Source organism: Saccostrea echinata, unplaced genomic scaffold (genome assembly GCF_033153115.1).
Source record: "Saccostrea echinata isolate AGI-Se365-2 ecotype Australia unplaced genomic scaffold, CSIRO_AGI_Sech_v1 ptg000029l, whole genome shotgun sequence".
NCBI lineage: Eukaryota > Metazoa > Mollusca > Bivalvia > Ostreida > Ostreidae > Saccostrea > Saccostrea echinata.
In genome coordinates, this window is record NW_026889778.1 from 12877388 (window position 1) to 12886177 (window position 8790).

Genomic DNA, 8790 nt, shown 5'->3' on the forward strand with positions numbered 1-8790 from the left:
AGTCACAGGGGCCTCAGATTTTGCTTCCTCGTTACTCGGATTCTTTTTATACCTCTAAGGAATATAAGGATTTGTAAATAAAAGAATTTGTAAAAATAATTCCTTATAACCGAGATTTCCTTATAAGCGTGATCTTTTAAAACCAAATTTAACTGTTCAGTATAAATTTTGTGTTAATTATAGACTTATTGTGGCTTCTTCCATAGCTACCTAAATAAGAGGGAAAGCACATTTAGAGGCAAACATCTACGAGTGCTGGTATAACTGTCTTATGACAGCATCTAATTATTCTAATTATCAAAAGAGATACATACCCAGAACATACACAGGATAGAGATAAATGTTACATAAATTTTCAAATTCTGCAAAAACAATTAAAAGGTTACAACCAGAAAGTTATATACTTTAAAGATGTGAAATCAATTCTAAAAGAAAAATTAACTTCGAAATTTTACCAGTTATATACAGTTTAAAGATAATAAATCAATTATAAAATAAAATAAACTAAGTGACCATAAATCCCATCAATGAAGATTGATATTAACATTTAGAAAACTTTATATATTCTCTTTATAAAGCTTTATACTCTTTACGAAAGCTTTTTATATATTCTCCTTATTTCATTTTTGAGAGTAAAATTTTAATTTTTTAATCAACTTCTCAATATAATTTAAAAGATCCTTTTTTAAAAACGAAATTTTATACCGGAAATTTAGATATAGCAAATGTTAAAGAATTTATATATTCAGGCGTTGTACTTTGTTGCGACGTTACGCACGGTGTTGGTACATGTTGACGTTACGTCAAATTCACGCATTATAACGTTGTTTTATAGCATTTTACGTTATTTATTGTGCACATTAAATATATATTTCTACTACAGAATTTATCAAAAGAAAATAACAGGCTACAATCAATAAAGTCAATGTTAGATCTAAAGAGAATATTTTGACTTTTAAATTTCTAGTAAGGGATTGACAGTTCACAGGATCTCAAAATATCCTCGTGCATATCTTCAGAAAGCGAAAATTTTCCATATCTTGATTTAATATGAAGACAAACATAGCGAACAGCAAGAGATGGAATGAGAACATTTCTCTTTATTATAAGTTTATAATTGAGATGATCCCCCTTTATTTTTTCGAAATATAGTCCTTCAATAGCTTTAACACCGGCATCAAAAGTGTTTCCCCACTCATCTTTTGTAGTTTCTACAAGTGTTCGCTCCTCTTGTAAGCACTGTACTAAATAGTAATCCTCTCCTTCATCATCTGTGTATACAGTTATGATCACGCCGTTTTGAATGAGATCTGAATGAACAGTGCTGCAATCAAGATTTGAATCATCAGCTGAATCAACTGGATTTTCATGTTTCATAATGTAGTCCTTAAATGGTCCCGCAAAACTGCTGCACAAATTGTATTTGTCGTTGATGCAGTGATTGCAGTTGTAACATGTGAGGTTCCTTGCCCGTATTTTGCAGGGTTCTACAAATGTTATTTGATGGAAACATCGAACTGATGGTAGAGACTTGAACGCCCTTCCACGATTACGGGGGATTTCATTGACATAACGGAATATTCGCCGCTTGCAGCCTGCAGAACTGTCTTTTAGAGAGCATAAATGACGAATGCAAAAGTTGTAAAGTTGTTTTGCATTTTGAATGATCCACTTTCCGCGAGAAACAGCCATGTCTGCTTGATTTTTTATTAGCCCCCCTGCTGCATCCTGGACCCCCTTTGCATGCGATGTTTCAAAAAAGTTTCTGATAATTTTGTACCCAAAATCCTGTTCTGAGTAACTCAAATCTCCAAAGCAGTGACGAGATTTGTACTGTGAGGCACAACCATCAGTAAATTCGTGAATCATTTCAGTTTGGTAATTTATAGAAATCAGGTAATTACAGATCAGTTTCTGTACTTCATGTGTAAAGTTATGGTCATGACTGGTATCGGGACTAATTACGAAAAAATGCTCTTGTATAAGGTCATGCTCAGTCGTATTCTCGTCTTCCTGACCATCAATATCGGGCAAACGATGCCTGTATAATACAGTGACGTGCAGGGATACTTCTGACTTTTGAAAATAGCTCGATTGAATTTCCACCCTATCCTTACAGTAGTAATTTTCAGAAAAATCATGAATGCAAATTACATGATTGTTTTCGAGATTTTCTTTCAGAAAATTCAATTGACACGATTGCCACTTAGAGCGAAACACGTGACTTGCAAATTTGGAGATGATTTGAAGAAAATACCCAAACATTTCGCCGGGTTTTGTGCTCTTCTGAACAAGACAGAGTTTTCTGGTCATTTTGTTTTTTTATTTTTGATTCAACATATTCATATCTCATCCACTGAACATCGTTGGAGTTTTCTGTATCTTGTTCCTGTTCTGATAACATGAAATTTTTGACTCCACAGTTTTCACAACGCCGTTCCACGCAAGCTAAATTATGGAATAATTCGCCCTCTGGTTTTTGACAAAGTGTACTGTTTATCAGTTCAGTCAGATTTTCAAAAACAGGATATTGATCACTTGTTGGCGTATTATGTTTTCTGAATTCCATGCAACTCTTAAAAAGAAACCTTGCCTCCACGTGGTATCTACAACAACATGTTTCTCGGTCGCGTGGTCTAACTGGAGTAACAAAGTAAGGTTTCAGATTTTCAAACATTCTTTGAGAGATTTTAATGTGTGGATATTTTTCTTGAAAACTTAGGAAGACTTCAGTTTGCGTTTTTTCAAGAATGTGTTTCATTTGGCGTATATAAATCTTTGGTCCAATGCGTACTCTCTTGATGTCGTTTTTATTTGCAGTTGGTCTCGAATTTTCAGAAGAAATCCAAAAATCATAAGCTAGCTTTTTAGTTTCCTCCGATAAACCATCACTTCTAGTTTTTCTGGCAGTGTATGTCCACGCCGAAGTTTCTGTACTAAGAACCCTGTGACGTATTCGTTTTCCTGCACAAAGGAAAATTTAAAATTTAAAAAACAAACAAACAAACAAACAAAACATTTACTCCTAAGAACTACGAACGCTAACTCTCGATTCCCACCTACATTTTAAACCCAATTAATTCAATATAAATGGTAATTTTGTCATTAAAACTTATTTGAATGCAAAGAAGAGTTCATTAGTGACGGGTTTATATTTAAAAAAAAAACAGTGTAAAAAAAGTTTTCTGTCCTTATTTACAAGTCTTTCTGGGGGGAGGGGGGGGGGGTTAGATTAATTTTTATTGAAATCAGGGATTGTAACATCTCCAGATTTTCAAATACTCATGAATATAAATAAATGACCCTTAAATCTTTTCGTATGTTAAATTAATGTAAAATTCAACATATATCATTAATAAAGTACATTTTTTATTTGTAATCTCATTTGAAATTAGTAAATTAATGACTTTTTTTTTTTTTTGTCTGTAAACATATGCCCCCCCCCCCCCCCCCCCCCATTGAGACAACAGACGCTTTTGTGTGAATTTAAGAAATAGCAATTTATAATACCTGTATAAAGGAATTTTTTTTTTCGGGGGGGGGGGGGGATATTTTCCGTTTCCATTGATTTCTAAACAAGTTTTACCAAAATTATAGAGTTATCTCTCTTTGTTTTCCCAAATAAGTTTTGTCATATGATGATTCACATAAATATCTACATAAATATGAAAAATCATGCAAATGCGTCAACTTTTGAAAATTGACTTGCAGGTAGGCGGCGGAACAATACTATCGTTCGCAGTTTTTTTTTCTAATCCCGGTGCATATTTTAATTTCAGATAAATAGAGCAATACATGTAATCATGTATTTTTATACAGAGAGAGAGAGAGAGAACATACCTGTGTTCATTCGTCTCACGTCGAATCCAAGCCTTTTAGACAGCTCCGTCCTGCATTTTGGTTTTTGTACATTTTCGCCACTGACCGCTGCACTTAAAACATTAATTGCCGCTCTTGCATCATCGGACCTTTTCAGTTTGTTTTCGTTAATAACAGTTTTCATATCAGAGAGAAGGGCATCAGCCATTTTGATTTTCTTTACATCATCAGGTGACGGTGTTTTGTTAAATTTCTGTAGAAGTTTGGCAGTGGGACTGTTCTGGGAGGATATATAGGTAGATATTAAAGCTGCTCTCTTTTTTGGCGTGCTGGGTAAATTTTGCTTCAATTTTTTAAGTGCCCTGTGTTTTTGAGTTCTCGAATTAAAAATAAGTTGTAACTCCTCATCACGATCACCCTGTCTATTTTTTAAACGGTCTCTGTACTCTCTTTTCTTTTTATTTCTTTCAATCCTTTTTCTCTCAAGTTCCTCTTTCTCTCTCTTTTTCCTCTCTCTGTAGTCCCTTTGTCTTGCAGCCTCTTTTGTAACAGTTGAATTAGCTTTCTCTTTTAATCGTTTTTCTCTCTTTTTTGCATTATAAATATGTTTCCTTTCATTGTACTTTTTTTATCTGAATCTCTTTCGCCTTTATATTTTTCAGTTCCCGGTAGTATTTTGCCTTTTCGGCTCCAGTCTTGAATACTATGTAACATGAAAAAAAAAGTTTAGGCTTCCTCCAAGAGCCGTTTTTCAAAGTATGTATGTGGGTGGTTGGATGGGGGTGATAAACAAAAATATATCAAAATTATAATTAATTAAATTGTAATAAATTATCATGTAAAAAAACTATTTAACATTTTGACCTAAATTACATGCCTAAACTTGAAAGTCCTATTTGGTGAGGAAGGGGGGGGGGGGGAGGTTTAATGGCATGGTCTTACAGAGGCAGTGCCTGCTGCCAAGTCCTTTTATTCATTTGACATAATGAAATATTATTGAACTAATTTTTTTTTTTTTTAGGACAAAAAATATTCCAAGAGCGTAGAGATTTCGAGCACTTTGAAACAAATACAAATGCAAGAATGGCCGTGGGGGGGGGGGGGGTGATAATTAAATTTTCTTTTTACATTTACAACAAAAGACTGCTCTTTAAAAAATGGGGGAGGGGGGGTCGAGGGCCCTCCTTTCTTGCTACCAAGGGTCTACAGTTAATTAGAAAAGGAGCACGGCGACAGTAATTTGATGCTCCAAACGTCATACATATTGATTATGACGTTTTTTCTAACATGTGACAAAATGGCTACATTTTCATTAATGCTATTTTTTTTTCTACGTAGGCGAATAAGGTATATTTTATGTAATAATTTCTTAGAATATTAGATGTTCTACAAAATTAATGTAATTATTACTCATAATTATGCCATTAAATCATATAAGTAGATACTTATATGAGCCGTATAAAGTAAGAGTACAGTAACCCGTACATGCATAACAAAATGGCTACACTTAATAAAGCCTCCCTAATATTAATGTTGGGGTAGTAATACTATATGTATCAAAATTATTACTTTGAGAAGTATTTGTTCTTTAAGATTAAATATTAAAATTTACCTTTGTTGGTCATTTCTATCCGGTACACTTCATCATTTTTAGTAATGTTAATGTCAGGGAACGATTAATTTCTGTTGGACATTTTACCAACTCACAACGAATTCAGCCGAATCTCTTGAAATTTGTAAAATGACGACATAATTTTAATAGCGTCACAAAGAACACATGCACAATATTCTTTCTCCAAAATTTTATTAGAAATATTTGACAAAAAGTGCATCTTTTCATCTTTTGTTGTTGTGCGACCAATGATCTGCGTAACGTTGGACATAGAGTTTTGTCGTAATGTTCAATAATCAATAGAGCCTTATAAAATCTTGAATACTTCTAGGCAGTAAGAAAGGGAATTTTTAGAATTCTTTAATACTGTAGATAATATATATATAATTAATTTCATTACAAATTTCCAGCTAATAACGTATGAAGAAAACGCCAGTTTCTTTGTGACATATAAAATTCTGATATTACAGTACCTACACCGTGCGTAACGTCTGCACAATTCTATGCTCCCTTGAAAACACACACACACCTTCACACACACACTATCTATGTACACAAACACAAAAAAGTCACCATTGGCATTCAACCAAAAAAAAAAAAAAGAACTTGAACATACTTTTAATTTTCTCTGTTGATACACCAGATGTTTTGTAGTTCAAGATTATATATGTTACATTTAACAATAAGTTTTCTTCCATTAGCGCACACGGTACGTCGTCGTTCAAAAGATCAATTTTTCACTTCGAAATTCCAAATGACAATGAATAACAATGAAGAAACAAAGGCCTAACAATTAGTGAACGTTGAACAAAAGACGAAATGGAAAAGAAGAAAGCTTCAGTGACTCTAACCCATTTGCTACCTGTCTTATAGTTATCGGGATGCCCGGCTTCGATTCTCGGTCGCCGCAATTCTACACATAAGTACTGCATTTCGTAACTTCCACATAAGTATTCTAACTATGTAGCTTATTATTTGACTTTATCGCAAACATAAATTGTAAAAAAAACAATGCCTAATGATCTATTTTTACCTTTACTCATATTTAAATTTAATAGACGTCGGCGATAAATCATTTCAACGAAGAAAGCCCAGCTGATTTTATATCAATGTATGAGGATCAGGCCACAAAGAATGATGACATTTTGCTTGTATCATAAGTAACTCTATACATTGATATATCTGCAATTGTGAAACCAGAATCCAGAAATTATACTTATCATTCATTTTATACATATATCTAAAATTAAGACAAAATTCTGCAAATTTTTATTTGAAATTCCATTGCCAGTTCTGTCTATGAGTAATATTTGATGTATTGTTTTTTTTTTAAGGAATAATAAATTCTGTACGTGAAGGAAGGCGGCATAAATACTGATTGAAGTGTAAGTGTACCATATGAAACTATGATAATCAAACTGTTGTTCTTTACTCCTCGACTATTGTTTCAAAGGCAAAAAACGTGGGGTTCCCGCACTAAATATCAGGATCTCTATGGCTATACAACGGTTAAAGATCCATGTCTACTTCAGTTTCGTTTAAATTGTCAATTGCACATAGAAAACATGCTAATTAGTTTTCCTATTTTGAGAATTTGAATGTCTGATTGCTATCACATTTCAGATGCCAAGTTCATTAAATATACAAATCAATATTGTGAAAAAGATAAAAGACTAATGCAAAGAAAAACAGTAGATATAGGTTTTCTTTATGACCCTAAAACAAATCAAACTAATTAGAAATATTTGTTTCTTTCAGTAATGGCTACCATAGCTTATTCCTATAAGGATTCACACATGTGGAAGATATATCAACATGGAAAAAATATTTCTCTTGGGTATCATTTCATCTCAGCCTTCTGTCTGTGAAGATCGATATATTAATATTTAAAAAAAACAAACAAACTATGGAATTCTTTTCAAAGGAATGAAAAGGTTCCCTCGATCGCGCATACTAGATGATAATTGTTACTGTAACCGCAGATTAATTGAATTTGGAATCATTTAATTCAATAGTTTTTTCATGTCCGTCAATGACTTAACAAAGCAAGCTTGTGTAATTGACGTTTGTTTTACCTGACTATAAAAGCAAGCTTCAGGTAAGATTCAACAGGAATATCAAAAGCCACCTGAGTCGATGCTGATATGGTACTGAACAATACCATACAGAGTATACTGGAATCGTTGTCATCAACACCAGAGCTTGAGAGAGATGACCACCACGATGATGAACATGATGACCATTTGGACCACGGTCATTATCATGATCTCAATGAAACCCACGCCAATGACACCATTGCTGAAATAGCGTTGATTTTCTTTTGCTTGGGTTGTGTTTCCATCATGGGATTTGTACTGAATTTTCTCCTCATTACTGCAATTTTGACGACAAAGAAACTCAGGACGGCGACAGGGCTCCTGATTGTTTCCGTGTCATCAAATGATTTGTTTTTGTGTATATTCGTATATCCTATCTTAGCATATGGAAGTTTGAAGAATGAGATGGGATACGGTGAAACGTTGTGTAAAATTTCTGCAGTAAGTCTACAGATATGTACTTATGTTCGAATATGTGCGTTTCCAATGGTGGCTTATAAACGATATCAGTCCTTAACACGCAGAACAACAGACGGAAAACAGAGAACATTGATAGCTATGGTGATAATTTCTTGGATTTTTCCAATTAGTGTGATTATTATTCCGTTAATCATATTTGAAAATGTACACATTGAATATTCTTTTACATATGATGCCTGCATAATTCACGACTTATTAGACTATTTTTCAGAAGCTCAATTTTGTCTTTTCTTGATCTGTTTTCTCATCACATGCATTTTATACGTAAGAATTCTCAAACATCTGAAATTTGAGGTGACTTCTGGTGACCGAGTAGCTCCACCTACATTGTTTCAAATACAACAAAGAAAAATTCGAGCTCAGTTTAACCGTATGATGGCGCTAGTGTCTGCTGCATTTTTTGTCTGCGTTTTCCCATACCTTTGCTTCAGGATGGTTGACAAGCGTTTGGACGTCATTCATCATCTTGCTCACAAAATATCCCTTGTTTTATTAGTTTTTTGTAGTTTATTTAATCCTGTCACCCTTATTTTTACGAACAAATGGCATAAGCTTGTCATTAAAAACATGATTTGCTTGAGATCTCCAAATAAGGTTATTCCACTGAATGTAAATGTTTCATAAAAATCAAACTTTCATTATTTGCAAGTTAATAAATTCTTATAGAAAGCTATAATACATGTTGTTGATTTTTTTTTTTTCAAAAGGGTAAACAATAAACATTTTTTCATGAGATTGACGTAAGGAAGTCGCGGGTCGTCCAAAGAGTTCGTTGAAAATCCC

At 33.4% G+C, this 8790-nt stretch overlaps 1 pseudogene; it reads right to left on the reverse strand.

The window, feature by feature from the left end:
* Window positions 1-963: 963 nt before the first annotated feature.
* On the reverse strand, window positions 964-4444 carry LOC133194991 (uncharacterized; annotated as a pseudogene).
* Between the last annotated feature and the right edge of the window lie 4346 nt (window positions 4445-8790).